At 45.8% G+C, this 14,320-nt stretch overlaps 1 long non-coding RNA gene across 1 annotated transcript; it reads left to right on the top strand.

The window, feature by feature from the left end:
• Positions 1 to 7,438: 7,438 nt before the first annotated feature.
• Positions 7,439 to 11,375, top strand: LOC310684968. The gene is made up of 2 exons (XR_014515011.1): positions 7,439 to 7,523; positions 10,850 to 11,375. It is a non-coding gene; the product is annotated as an uncharacterized lncRNA (long non-coding RNA).
• Positions 11,376 to 14,320: the final 2,945 nt, after the last annotated feature.

The raw sequence follows: 14,320 nt of genomic DNA, 5'->3' as shown, positions 1-14,320 counted from the left end.
CGCACATAGACAGTCTCTTCAAATCTTTCCCTCCCTCTCCCTTTCCAGCTCAAGATCACCCACTTTATGACGTTTTCACCCTCATAGTGGCAGCGAGGTGAGAGAGGGACATGTTGAACCCCATGGGCAAATGACTGGGGTTTTTTTTTTGGGGGGGGGTGTAATTTTTATCTGGAGGCTAGTGGTGGAAATGACCAGGCAGGGGAAAGCCTCTGCATGTTGATGCAGCCAGCTCTAGGTTGCTCTGAAATGAACCTGCAGCTGTAAGAATGACGGAAGCCCATTGAATCAGTCATCTGAGCCGAGGGTCTTCTCCCTGTGCAAGCGGCTGCATTTGCCCCCATGAGCCACTAGGGGGCAGCAGCGGATTACTGATTTGCATCAAGGTGGGAGGATGGAGAAATGTGGGGGGAGGGGGAGCCTTATCGTTTCCTTCTCTCTCCATCTCTGCAATTGAGCTTTGAGAGATAAGTTTGCGGCAGGCAATTTCTGGAAGGCAGTGGACCAGGTGTGCCTCATACCTGGCCAATAGGCTGAGGCTGATGATGCCCCCCAAAAGTGCCAGTGCTTACCTGGATATGCCAAGGATGGTGGCAGCAAGAGAAGCCACAGGAGAGATGAAACCCCCCACTTTGAAATTGAATGCCTGGGCAGTTGTCAGATGCCAGTGTTTGCAACAAAGAAAATTTTAATATGTTAGCTACAAGCCAGTGCTCACCCAGGATAGGCAAGGAGCATTTTGTGGGAGCCTGGCCTGGATAGTCTGGCCTGTGACACATCCCAGGTGACCAAGATTGTTAAGTTGTGGGCGAACATAGCAGATGACACAGTGATTCTTCCAAAGCAGCTCTTTATTTGTAAGCTGGAACAGAACTGACTGAGGAGCTCAGTCAGCCTGCTTATATAGAGCTCCAGAACAATGTAACTATTGCCATTTTCTAAAACTATCCAATCACCACTGAACATCACTTTCGATCCTTCATTTGCATACAAACTATCCAATCACTGAACGTCACTTTCAATCCTTCATTTGCATAACTATCTACAGTATCCCCCTGCTGGCCCAGGGCGAGAACTTCAGTACATAACAAAGATGACTGTCCATCAACTCGTATTCAGCCTTTAACAAGGACAATCAGAGGAACACCATTTTGATGTCCCTTCATGGACTAGAGACCAGTGTGAATCTCGTAGGAATCCCTGAAAAGGGTATTGTAGAATTGGAAAAGGTGCAGAAAAGGGGTGGTCAGAATTATCATGGGGAAGGAGTGACTTCCTGATGAGGACTTTTTAGCTGAAAGAGGCCAGTAAGAAGTTAATTTTATAAAATTATGCATGGCGTGGATAAAATTGTTCTCCCTCTTTCAAAATACTAGAACTCTTGGACATCCAGTGAAGCTGATCTTTCTTTAATTCCCTCTCCCCCTTTTCCCTTGCTTTCTGCTTTTTTAGATTTCTCCTTTTCTTGTATTTTCTTCCTTGTGGCATTGCCCTTTTTTCGATTAAGCAGCTGTTTTTCCTCCGTATTTTAGATTAAAAGATAGTTTTCAACGGCTATGTGTTTCTATATCTGAATAAGTATCAACAAATAAAAAAAGAAGCTGTAGTTGGAAGATTCAAGAACTTCTTCATGCACTGCACAGTTAAACTATGGAACTGGTTCTTGCAAGATGTAGCCAATGGCCACCAACTTGGATGGCTTTCAAAGAGGAGTGTCCGGATTCATGGAAGAGGCTGCTATCAATGCCTGCAAACCTTGACAGCTGTGTTCTACCATCACAGTTGGAGGAAATATTTGCCTCTGAATACAAGTACAGTCATACCTCAGGTTGAATGTGCTTTAGGTTGAGTGCTTTCGGGTTGCGCTATGCAGCAACCCTGAAGTAATAGAGCTTGTTATTTCCCGTTTCGCTGCTCGTGCAGACGCTCAAAATGACGTCACGTGCATGCGCGGAAGCGGCAAAATGCGACCCGCGCACGTGCAGGTGCACCATCGCGTCTTACGTTCCATTCAGGATGCAAACGGGGCTCCAGAATGGATCCCGTTCGCATCCCAAGGTACCACTGTAACTGGGAATCACAAGTTGGGTGGGGATCAGTGCTATTACACTCAGGTCCTCCTCGCAGGCTTCCCAGAGGAACATCTGGGCGGCTACTGTGAGAACAGGATACAGGACTAGGTGGGCCATGAAAAATGCGAAGAGCCAATGAGTCCTTTGAAGCACCTGCTCAGCCAGAGCCTATTGACAGCTTCTGAGTTCCTGACTTAGATAGTAACCAAGGAACCCCAAGGTCTTCACACAGGCGGTGAGAAAGAAAGAGAAAGGATTAAAAATATGTGAGTGGAGAATCTCTCTCTCTCTCTCTCACTCACTCACACACACACACACACACTTTTCAGTGCTCTGCTGGTCTGCCTGCCTGCTTTATTATTACGATAAGAGACGTTGACGGAGAAGGGGAATTAATTAATTAATAATTTAAACTTGACTTTTAATCCATCCTGTTTTATTAACGTACAAAAATATTGATGTTTTTATATAATCCAAGGCTAAGATAAGGAGAGGGGCCCTTGTTTTTTGAATGGCCAAGGCTTTAAAATGGTCTTTTGTTTTGTAGAGGCAAGCCCGCTAGAGTGAGAGAATGGCCCTCATGAATGATGGGAATTTGGAGGCTAGTAATATAGCTGGCTTCTCACTTTCTAGGGAAAGGTGATGGCTCAGTTAGGAGGTCTCAGCCGCATCAGGCCTTACATGGTATCATAGGCAGGCTTTTCTCCCACGAATTGTACCTGAAGCAAACATAGACTTGAAAGCATGCCCTTTGTTGCATTTACAGTTGGCAGTCTTTAAGCACACATGCAAGAGCATCACATGTGAAGTGGCCATAAGTGGCTTGAAGGTTGAAATCTTACATGCAGTTCCTTGGGGGTGAGCCCCCTTGAGCTCAGAGGACCCCACTCACCCTGAATAAGATAGAGGATAAATTCAGTTTTGACAAATTCTGTCTCACTATGCACTTCCTGAAATGACACACGCTAGAATACCACTCTCTGTTGGAAACTGCGCTCCCCTGAACTTCGTTACACAGTTCTTCAGCCAAAAGAAGGTGAAGAAAAATGCATGGATTAGGAGAAAGTGTGCATAAATATGCATAAATCAGTGACAAGAACACACACAAAATGGGAAGCTGCATTTGCCTATCTAGCTCAGTATCGTCCACACTGACTGGACCTCTCCTGGATTTCAAGCAGGGAATCTTTCCCAGCCCTGTCTGGCAGTACCAGGATTTGAACTCAGACCTTCTGCATTCAAAGAAGATGCTCCACCACTGAGCCACATCACTTCTCAAGGGAAAGGTGTTTGTAATTTGTATATATCTTGGGTAAAAGTATATTGGGTACTAAAAGGCTGATTTTTTTTTTCTTGAGGACTTCTCTCTTTTTTTGTAACATAAAGTGCAATGTGGTGAACTGTGCTTAAGATTGGGGGGGAAATGAGAAACAGAGAGAATCTGAAGCAGATGCTCTCATCCGTCCCTACTCATGAGTAAATCTGCTTAGGCTGGTGCTGCTTGACTGCCATGTAGAGGGATCAGATCCACCTGCCTGCTCCCCACTTGCCTTCCCCCTTCCTGTCTCTCCCTCCCTCTTTGAGGAGGCGCTATCAGACCACACACACCAACTCGAATCTTTCCACAGCAATTTCTGGGTGACATGCGGAGCCCAGAGGGATGTATTATTTCCAATCAACTCCAAACCAGGCCCCCTCAGCATGGAAATGAACCAAATAGGGAGACAATATGTTCAAATGACAAAACCTGATTGAGTTTTCAGCATGGACCTCGTGCGCAGAACCGCCGTGCTGTCAAATTGCCGCCCGGATTTCTCTCCAGTTTATTTCATGTTCCGATCTAGGAGAGGAAATTGCGCCTGATTAATTTCTGTGTGTGTTTCTGTGAATTAAAGAGCTAAAACAGTTGCACGGCTGCAGAATGCCGCTGTAGGCAGAGCGGATGAGAAACAGACCGAAACGGCACTCTTGTACACACAGGTCCTGCTGAACTTGATAGGACATAGAATACAGTGGTACCTCGGGTTAAGAACTTAATTCGTTCTGGAGGTCGGTTCTTAACCTGAAACTGTTCTTAACCTGAGGTACCACTTTAGCTAATGGGGCTTCCCGATTTCTGTTCTCATCCTGAAGCAAAGTACTTAACCCGAGGTACTATTTCTGGGTTAGCGGAGTCTGTAACCTGAAGCGGCTGTAACCTGAGGTACCACTGTAATAGAAAAATAGAATAGAGTTGGAAGGGACCCAAAGGGTCATCCAGCCCAACCCCCTGCAATGCAGGAATCACAGCTACTTCTGTGTAAACATGCATAAGAGTGCAACTATGAATGATAAAACTGGGGCACACCCCCTCCATTGAAACTCAGCATCACAGATGCTCTAGCTCAGGGGTCAGCAAACTTTTTCAGCAGGGGGCCGGTCCACTGTCCCTCAGACCTTGTGGGAGGCCAGACTATATTTTGAAGGGAAATAATGAACGAATTCCTATGCCCCACAAATAACCCAGAGCTGCATTTTAAATAAAAGGACACATTCTACTCATGTAAAAACATGCTGATTCCCGGACTGTCTGGATATAGAAGACGATTGGGCCGGATCCAGCCCCCAGGCCTTAATTTGCCTACCCATGCTCTAGATCAGGGGTGGGGAAGTTTTCCAGGCTGAGGGCCACATTCACTTCTAGACCACCTTCTGGGGACCACATGCCAGTAGTGGGCAGGGTGCAGAGGCCAAATTGGGTAGTGCATCTTACTTTTGTGCTGCAGGCTTGTTGCCACCCCTCTCTGTCCTCCGGCAAGGCAAGAAGTAGTTTCAGCCACTCAAAGAGTGTGCACTGCAGGGAGGATGCAGGGGCTGGGACTGCATAGAGAGGTTTGGAGGGCCACTCTCTCTTAGCCTCAGTTTCCTGTCTGCAGCATGGGTGTAATGCCCACCCAACTTGCAGGGCTGATGTAAAGATCATGGCAGGATAATAAGGTAATGTGCTCAGAAGAGTCCAATGCCAAGTGTTACAGTATGGAGAAACGGAGTGGCTTTTCCAAAGAGTCTTCCTGCTCTAGTCCCATGACAGGAATGTCTGCATTCTGCTCCTAGGGTTGCCACCTTTTAACTGGCCCTGCTCTTGTGCCCTCGAGAGTGACCTCAAATGCCCTCAAGATGCAGAAATGTAAGAGGTTACTGCACAGGCCATAAGAGAAGTGTGTAAAGTTTGTGTGAACTATGCGGGTGTAAGGCTTGCCATTCATTGTTTCCCCCCAGAGAATGTTCAGAAGTTTTAGTACCAGAGTGGGTGGAACAAGATTATGATCTGGACCCTTGATTCAAGGTTCATACGTGAAGCCCCCAGAAGTCCCAAGTCAAAACTGGCCAGGCGAGCAGAGTGCTTCTGGCCAAGCTTGAAATGTGGCACTCGTAATAACCTGAATAATCCCTTTTTAAGCCCACACACCCTCGCCATAAATTGTTAAAACCTTGTCAATAGCTGATTAGACACACTATAGCAGCCTGCCAAGGTGTGACCGCCTGGTGATTTATGGCCAATGCATTTTATATTATGCATTATAAAAAGTTATTAGAGAAAGTGGCTCAGACTCCCGACCCATTCCTGAAATATTAATAAAGCGTTAATAAATGTGAGCTGCAATTCCTAGCGCTGCCACCAAGACAACATCTCTGTGGGCCTGATCCAAACAACCCAAACAACAGCAGCTCGCCTACAATGGAACGAGGCTATTATTCTTCTCACCGGTGGAGAAGAGAACAGGACTCGGTCTGGTGCACTTTCAACAGCGGCAGGACATGGTCACAAGACAGAACGCTGCCTCTTTAAATTCATTGCATCATCACTAAAGGAATGAAGCTCTGGCTGTCAACACACCCTGCTTTGGGATGTGAGGGTCAAGTCTGGTTAGCTCCCTCCAACCTGGTGCCCCCCCAGATGTTTTGGACTACATATCCCATCAACCCCAGGCAGACCAGCCAGAGGGCACCCAGTTGGGGGAATCTAACCAACACGTTAGAGTTTGTTGGAGCAACTCCAGTCTCCAGGAACTCTCCCAACCCTTGCATTGCCAACTGCCTTTTAAATGCCTCCCAGTTATCATAGTATTTCTTGCATTTGCTTGTTTCCCGGGCTTCCCCACACCTCCCCTCTCTGTATTCCAGTTCAATTATTTAGTCAGCAAATCCCTTCCCTCTATCTTGTCCTTATCTTTATCTTAGTATATTATACCTTTAGTTTTTCGTCTTTTTTAACCTTCCATTTTTCCATATTCCTTCACCACATTATTACTAATAACCCTTTAACCTCAATCCAACATCATTCTAACATTCATTAATTTTATAATATTTCTGTAAATAGTCTTTAAATTTCTTCCAATCTTCCTCCACCAGCTCTTCTCCCTGGTCAAATTGGGTTTAATTTCCCCCCCTGTGGTGCCTTACCAAGTCACCATTAGGACTGCTGGCACACATATTGGTGAAACACCACAACAAAGGAATCTTGAATCATACCAAAGAATGCATTAAGGTAGCTGCCTCCCACACTTTTTTGCAGTGTTGTTTTCTTTCAGTAGAGGATTAACTCAAATGAGTAAAAAGTCAAGAAGAACTAGAAGCAGGCACACCGGCTTCTTCCACTTGCTCGCATGACATGAGCATGTTGCGTGGCTTGAGTGCACGTCGCTGAACAACACTGAGGTGGCCGGCCCCCTCTTGAAAATTTTGGCAGGCCCTTGGCCCCTCCCCCCTCCAAGATGGCACCCCTGACTAGAAGCAAATGAAAAATGCAACAAATTCCCCAGGCACAATGCTGTGTACGAAATTCAGACGTATTATTATTATCATTTTAAATGGGAAATTTTTAAAGTATTGGTTGCACTGTGGAAACAAGAACATTTGGCCATCCAAGGCAGGCAAGTGGGAATGGTGGGGCACTGGCGCCATCTGCCCTAACAGGCCAGCTGTGCTATTTATTTGGTCTGCCAACCAGGCTTGGGCTGGGTGGCCACAGAGATAGACAGTTTCTGCCCAGGCTAGTTCCCATTATCCATGCTGAGTAGATATGGCAATGAGGAGCCCAAGGGACACTCAAAGGGTGGGAGAGATTTCCCTCATGGCTTCTTCCTCCCATGCCTGGCCAGAGCGATGTGGGTGGAAGCTACAGGGAAGTGTCGCCCACGCCGCTCTGTTTACATGTGAATCGAGCTATAGGCAGCAATAGAAATGCAGAATGCTTCTCTTCTTAAAAGAACGAAGAAGCTGGAGGCTGATGCCAAGTATGATAGGAAGCCAATTTTTAAAAAAGAAGACAAACTCAAGAAGGGGGTGGTGATGAGTTCATTGTGACAGGAGAGTTTTCCGGAAGGCAATGTGTCAAGGAGAGCCAGGGAGGGGGAAGCCGAGAATACTGAACTGCTCAGGAAGGAAAGGGGTCCCATTTTCACTGCAAAGGTCAACATCCACAAGTTGGTTGGGTTTTATTCTTTCTCCTTGCATCATCGGCTAAACGAACCTCTCCCCCCAGGGCGGGCAGGCAGGAAGAGGGCTAAATATGACTTCTGCAGCTTGGATCTGATGACTGGGCCCAGGTGGGCTCTGCCCAATCCCATCAGGGATGCAGAAGCCAGCCGTCAGTTCTCTTAATTAGGCTCCCGCCAGCAGTAGCAAGAGGCTGGCACATTCTTCTGTCACGGTTTGACGTGCTTAAGGAAAGGTGATGCATCAGATCTGATAAATCCTCATTTGGCTGCTGACAGGATTTTCCCCAATGCATTTGTTGAAGTAGGGAAAAATGACTTCATTAGGCGGCCATGTTGGTTTGCTCCTTCAGTCCAACAGGCTGAAGCGCCACACCAAAACCATCCGTTAGACTCCTCTTTGGCTCTGAAGTGGGAGGTGGCTACTCTTCTCTAGCCATTCAACAACCTCCATCCCCACCCCCAATCCCCTCAGATGGATAAATGTGATTTTCTGAGGGGAATTTGAAGGGTGGGAAATGGTGCATCAGCCACCATTATGAATGTCAGTAAGCTGTGCTGGCTTTCCTTCCCGCATACCTCCAAACCACCAAAATTATGCCCTGCCCCCAACTTTGCTACCTTCAAATAGGGTGACAAAATTAGATGGCCCCTAGCCAGCCCCTGCTGTCCTGGTATATATAGTACAGTATGCAATGATTGTTGCTTTTCAGTATTCACAGCAGTTGTACAATGTATTATTCCATCGTACAGTATTCAGTGCTTGTTGTTTGAACAGTTTGTGCTGTACAAGGCCAGTAACAAATGTTTATTATACTGACATGTTTCTCAGTAGCCCATAATTCAAGTTAGCTTCCCCCACCCCATGCCCACCCCCAGGCAACTGCACGGCCTAATTAAACCTCCGCATCTTTTCCTGCCTCTGCAAAGTTTCCCTGCCAGAAAACACTCCCCGAAACCACCTCACCCCTCTGCTACCCCAAGCACGAATCAATGATATTTCACAGGCTGGCAGAAATTAAATATTGACTTTCTCCGGGTTTGAACTTCTCTGTGCATCCCTGAGGCCTTGCTGGCTCCGTTCGCTCGGGGGTTACAGAGCCCCGCACTGAGTTAAGGGAAGTGACATCCAGTCCCCTTGGAAAGGCGCGAGGGAGCAATGGCTTGATGGGCCTGGGATGGTGGGCTCTCAGAGGAGTTATAGCCTGAGTGTTCTGCTCCTGGAAAAAACAACAACTCTCAGTTCTCCTCTCTGCATCCGACACACCCACAGGTGTTTCCATCCTTCCAATGGAGTGAATGGCAAAGTGAAGACTGACAAGTTGGTTTCTATACTGCTTGTTCCATCCTGAGACAAGACATAGCTTAATATACTAAATATATATCTAAGCGGTGTACAAAAACCTGAAGCAACAATAGCCAACAAAACATTACAAATATATAGAGTTACATATTAAAATGTTACAGGGTGTGTCAGAAGAGAAATGCATTGATTAGATAGATGATAGATGATAGATAGATAGATAGATAGATAGATAGATAGATAGATGATAGATGGATAGATGGATAGATAGATGTATTTTTCTTCTGACACACCTGCCATCTCAGTCTCTGGGTTCTCACCCACAAAAATCTCACAATGAGAAGAGTTCATGGAAACAGCAGACATCAACCTAGTCTGTTCCCCTATATTTGCTTTTTTATGGTCAGGCCAAAGATAAACTGTGCAAGTCCTGAGCTGAGAATCTACAAAGAGAGTAGAGATTTTTACAGTAACTATTTTGTAAGTGGTTGCCACTGAAATTGGTGGGAGTCAGGTCTCCTGGAGACAGGACTTTTGCTTAGAAACTTGTGTGTGTGCATTTGTTAACTTTGGCAAATATTTATATGTTTCTGTCACACATGAGTGTGAATTCCCAAACTCACGGTTTTCCTACACAAAAGTCATAGGTTTGCAGGAAAATAGTTGTGTGTAGTACAATGCTGAGCTTTGCTAAATTCCACATGGGAATAAATTACCAATGTGCATCGGGCATGCAAAGAAAAGGGGGAAGGGGTAGTTCAAATGAACAGAAGGGATTGAAAGCTGCAGGAAAGTGCACATGCTGCTGTTCCAGAATTAATTTTAGAGATTCTTCTAGTTCAGCGAGAATTCCAGAGAAGTGGGGCAAGAGGCAGAGCAGGAAATGCACAAAGCAATCAAGAAATGAAATGGGGGGGGGGGGACCTGCTCATCTCGACTTCCTCCCTAAATCCATCAGGTGGTGAGTCAGAAGGAAAAGTCTCTGCTGGGAGGAATTCAAATCAGTTCACATTTAAAGGCAAACCTACCTCATTTGCACCTTCCGAAACAATATGCAAACTGAAACATGGTCATCCTTGGGAATTTGGGAATTCACACTTCTCTGGATTCTGCAGTGCAGTTCTCCAGCCATGTAATGTGTGCAAAAGTGTATATACTGGGCTAAAGTTTGCCATGTAAATGCAAATACCAGGGACAACAGCATACAAACGCTAATTGCATTAGGGGAGAATGCTTTACAAAGGTGCATGTAGTTGGCAAAATTGCATGGAAAAACGTGTATCTTAGAAGAAATTCGCAGCAAAATGCTGATGAATTTTTAGAAGCTTTTCAAAAATAAGTAAATCATAAACTGATGTGGACATGGGGAGAACTGAACTCAAGGCTGGCAAACTGAAAGAACCTGAAATAGCCTTCTCCATTGCTCATTAGACCTCCCTCCTTCTCCTTCTGTTTTCTCTCCAGTGTCAAGCAGTGTAGGTCTGGGATACACCCCCCCCTCCTGCAGATGACTTGGGCACTTGTGAAGGTCACATCCTACAATCAAAGGCACTAAGTGCACAATTCAAAGTGTTGGTGCTGACCTTTAAAGTCCTAAACGGCCGCAGTCCTGTATACCTGAAGGAGCGTCTCCACCCCCTTCATTCAGCCACTGAGATCCAGCGCCGAGGGCCTTCTGGCGATTCCCTCACTGTGAGAAGTGAGGTTACAGGCAGAGGGCCTTCTCGGTAGTGGCACCCACCCTGGGGAACACCCTCCCTTCAGATGTCAAGGAAATAAGCAGCTATCCTATTTTTAAAAGATAGCTGAAGGCAGCCCTGTTCAGGGAAGTTTTTAATATTTAATGCTGTATTGTTTTTAACACTTGATTGGGAGCCGCCCAGAGTGGCTGGGGAAACTCAGCCAGATGGGCGGGGTATAAATAATAATTTTTTATTTTTACTATCATGCAGTTTTCTAATTATTATTTTTAACCCCCTTCTTCCCCTTCTGCGCAGACCCTTCTGCAACAATACGAAAGCTGCAGGGTCCTGAGGATTGCGGCCCAGGATGGGGGGGACGATCACTTGCTGGATGATGAGCCACTTCTGGACCGCAAGCCTTTTCATCCCTGGGACAGCTGTGCTCTCCAGCTGCAGGCAGATTCTGACGAGGCCTCTCTCTCCCTCTCTCCATGGGCTGTCTCCCAGAAAATAATGGCTCTTTTTATCATTTTTAAATTTCATGCCTATTCTTGTAATTATTTATACATGTCCCTAGGCTGTGTCGCTGAGTCACTGTGCTGAGTTAGACTAATTAACGGAGAGGCGGAGAAGGCGGCAGTGAGCTGGGTCAGCGGCAGGCTTCTGTGCTCATTAGATGGGCAGGCAAATGCGCAGAGAGAGCGGGACGGGCAACCTCGCCGGCTGGTTGCTAGTTTTGCCGTTGATCGCCGAAACTTTCATTTCAGGGGGGCCTTGGGAAGATGATTGTTAATTATTAAACACAAATAAACTGCCCTGTGTTGTGGTTGTGGAGTTCCAACAGCAACAACTGATGCATCATAGAGGAAGGAGGAAATCCTGGTGTGTCTGAGACAGGAATGAGACAAGGCTGTCAAGAGTTCAGCCTACACTCGAGTAGGACTCTGGCGGAGACACATGCCCAACTGGCATGTTCCCTCCCTCCCGGTCGATCGTTCAGGAGCTTCATAAGCTTTCTTCAGCCCGAACATCACAACAACCGATGCCAACCGACATCGGCACACTTAGGGATCCACAGAGTTTGTTCATCATACATGACAGACCTCAGTAACTCAGCATTTTGGCTAATCTACTTTATTTACATATAAACACACACGGATCACTGAAACATTGCTCCCTCTCTCTCTTGCATCAGACAGCAAAGAGAAAAAACAAATGACAATAGTACCACTTCACGGAACACAGTAACACAAACATCCTGTCTCCATCACTTCCCATTTTGTGGAGTCAAAACATATAGCGCAATGTGATAGACAAAAATCCCATGACTGCAATCATGGAGCAGGAATTCTAACAAAGGCTACATGTAATGGTGGTGGTGGGAGTAATGGTTCCTATTTATGTATTTATTTAAGAAATTTACATCATACCCCCTCTTTTCAAAAGACCACAAAACTTTTTATAATTTTGCAGCATAATAAACAACACAACGTATGTACGTCCATAACATAATATACCAAAGAAATCAAAACAGTTGGATAATTCATAATAGGCATTATCATCAAACGATTCATCACTATTTCAATCATCATTTCATCCAAAGGGCTACTGGAAGAGGTATGTTTTTGCTAGTTTCTTAAAAGAAAACATTGACATCGCTAGACTCACCTCCGTGGGAAGAATCTTCCACAGACATGGAGCCACCACTGAAGAGGCCCTTCTGTGGATTCTGGTGCTTTGTACTTCCTCTCGCACAGGGGCAACCAGTCACTCCTCCTCCGATGACCTCAAGGTGCAGGCAGATTGGCATGTGAGAATGCGTTCTCTCTCCACCTTGTTCACTGCTTTATGAAGTCCTGTTGCCCCTTTGACACGACTGCTGAGGACTATGCTCCATTACTAATACCTCTGATCCTCAAATTCACTACAAAATAAATAAATAATGCTGTCTGTTCCTGCTTTGGAATATCCTTCTTGTCTTCCAACTCCTTTCAGGGACTGTTCAGCAACTAATTTTCCAGGAGGGCCACTTTGAGAAGCCAATGAAGTTTGATGGGCCGCTCAGTGTCATAGCCCCCCTCCCCACTGCTGCTAAGTCAGGGTGGGGAACTGGTGGCCCTCCAGATATTGTTCACTCCAGCTTCCATCAGCCCCAGCCAGCACAGCCAATGGTCAAGGATGGGGGGAAATGGAAGCCCACATTTGTCCTATCCGTGTGATTGGTTACCTTATTAAGATACTTTATAGTATCTTATTTTTGCCATGGGTTCCATATCACCAAACTTGTAACTAAAAGGGCATTGGGAGTGGGGGAGTGGGAGGTGTGGATTTCACGAATGATTTCTGCTTCTTATCTAAGCCCTTTAAAAAGGCTTACCACCTCCCCTCCTGGCAAGCACTGGGAATATCACTTGTGCCAAACTGAGGATGGTCCTAAGGCAAATGGGATAGTTGGTTAGCTCACTTGATACTTGAATCGAGTCACACAGCTGCTCCGCTTACTACAGCACAGCTGGAGCAAAGTATTACATCAGTTGGACATGTCTGTACCAGCAGGTGTTACAACAGGGGAAGAGCCTAAATAAATGAACGAGGTGAAGAAATTTAAAGTGGCAAGTGTGCTAATGTTCAACTTGGAAAGCCGCCGCAAATGCAAAGCAAGGTTTCTGCTGAGGAATGGCAAAGAGGAAGCATAAATTATATCAGGGGGTGAGAACGGGCGGGTGTCCTTGACAGCGCTTGTGATACATGTGGCAAGGCCCACTGTGTGATTGAGATGTGCCTGCAAAGGATGGAGAGGCGGAGAGGAGGAGCCCCAAATGGATGACTCCCAAGGCTCCGTGGCCAGTTGGATCAATACAACAAAAAGCATCTTCCTTGTAGTGCCATTAGCAAAAGACACTGGAGCCTTGTCAGGTGGTTAAACAAACAGCTTCCCCCACTTAGCTGTGCGTCTCCTGGTACAAGCACAGAGTTCATAAAGCAGAGGAGAAAGCAAACATTTCCAGCAAGCTTCATATAGAAGAAGGGGTGTGGGGGAAGGAACAAGGTTGGTTTTTAAGAATATTTTTGTTTTAATTTCATTCTTACCCAGTACATGCACACATTATTGCACCTTCCTTTCTTGGGTGATGGGAATTGACTACAACACATGGCACATACCACCTGCTGCACATCTGCATAGCTAGCTAGATTATGTTGGTACCTTTCAGAGCGTTTACTGCAGATTGCTGAAGTCAGTTGTAAAGGTAAGCTGCTGACACCAGCGTAGGAGATAAAAGGGACGCAGCTCTGTTTTCTGGCAGCTGTCCAAACAACAGCCCTGTAAGGTAGGTTAGAGGAAGAGCAACCGCCCTTAGGCCACCCAGTGTGTTTCATGGGCAAGTATAGATTCAAACTTTGGCAGGCCTACCTACTCCTAGTCCAGCCTGCTAACAACTACCCTACACTGGCTCTCCAAATTTATCCTAATGTACACATTTTTGTAGGCAATTTCCCCTAACAGATACATTTCTGCAAAGCAATTTCTCCTAATGTAATGCATTCCTAAATCTTATTTTCATCAATATATGCCTTTTGTAAGGCACACTTTCCCCTAGTATATGTATTTTTAGACGCAGTTGGCTGGAGAACTGCATTGCAAAATTTCGGGAAGTGTGATTTTGAAGGATTGTCTGAAGGATTGTTGTTTCAGAAGGTACAAATTATGTCAGACGCCGTAGTACAGAGGTGCTGCTTGGTTAGATTTCAGTTCTCCAGCTCTTCCATCACCTGCACTGGCAACCA

Source organism: Podarcis tiliguerta (genome assembly GCF_965153285.1).
Source record: "Podarcis tiliguerta genome assembly, chromosome: 8".
Classification (NCBI taxonomy): Eukaryota; Metazoa; Chordata; class Lepidosauria; order Squamata; family Lacertidae; genus Podarcis; species Podarcis tiliguerta.
This window is presented reverse-complemented; position numbering and strand designations above follow the sequence as displayed.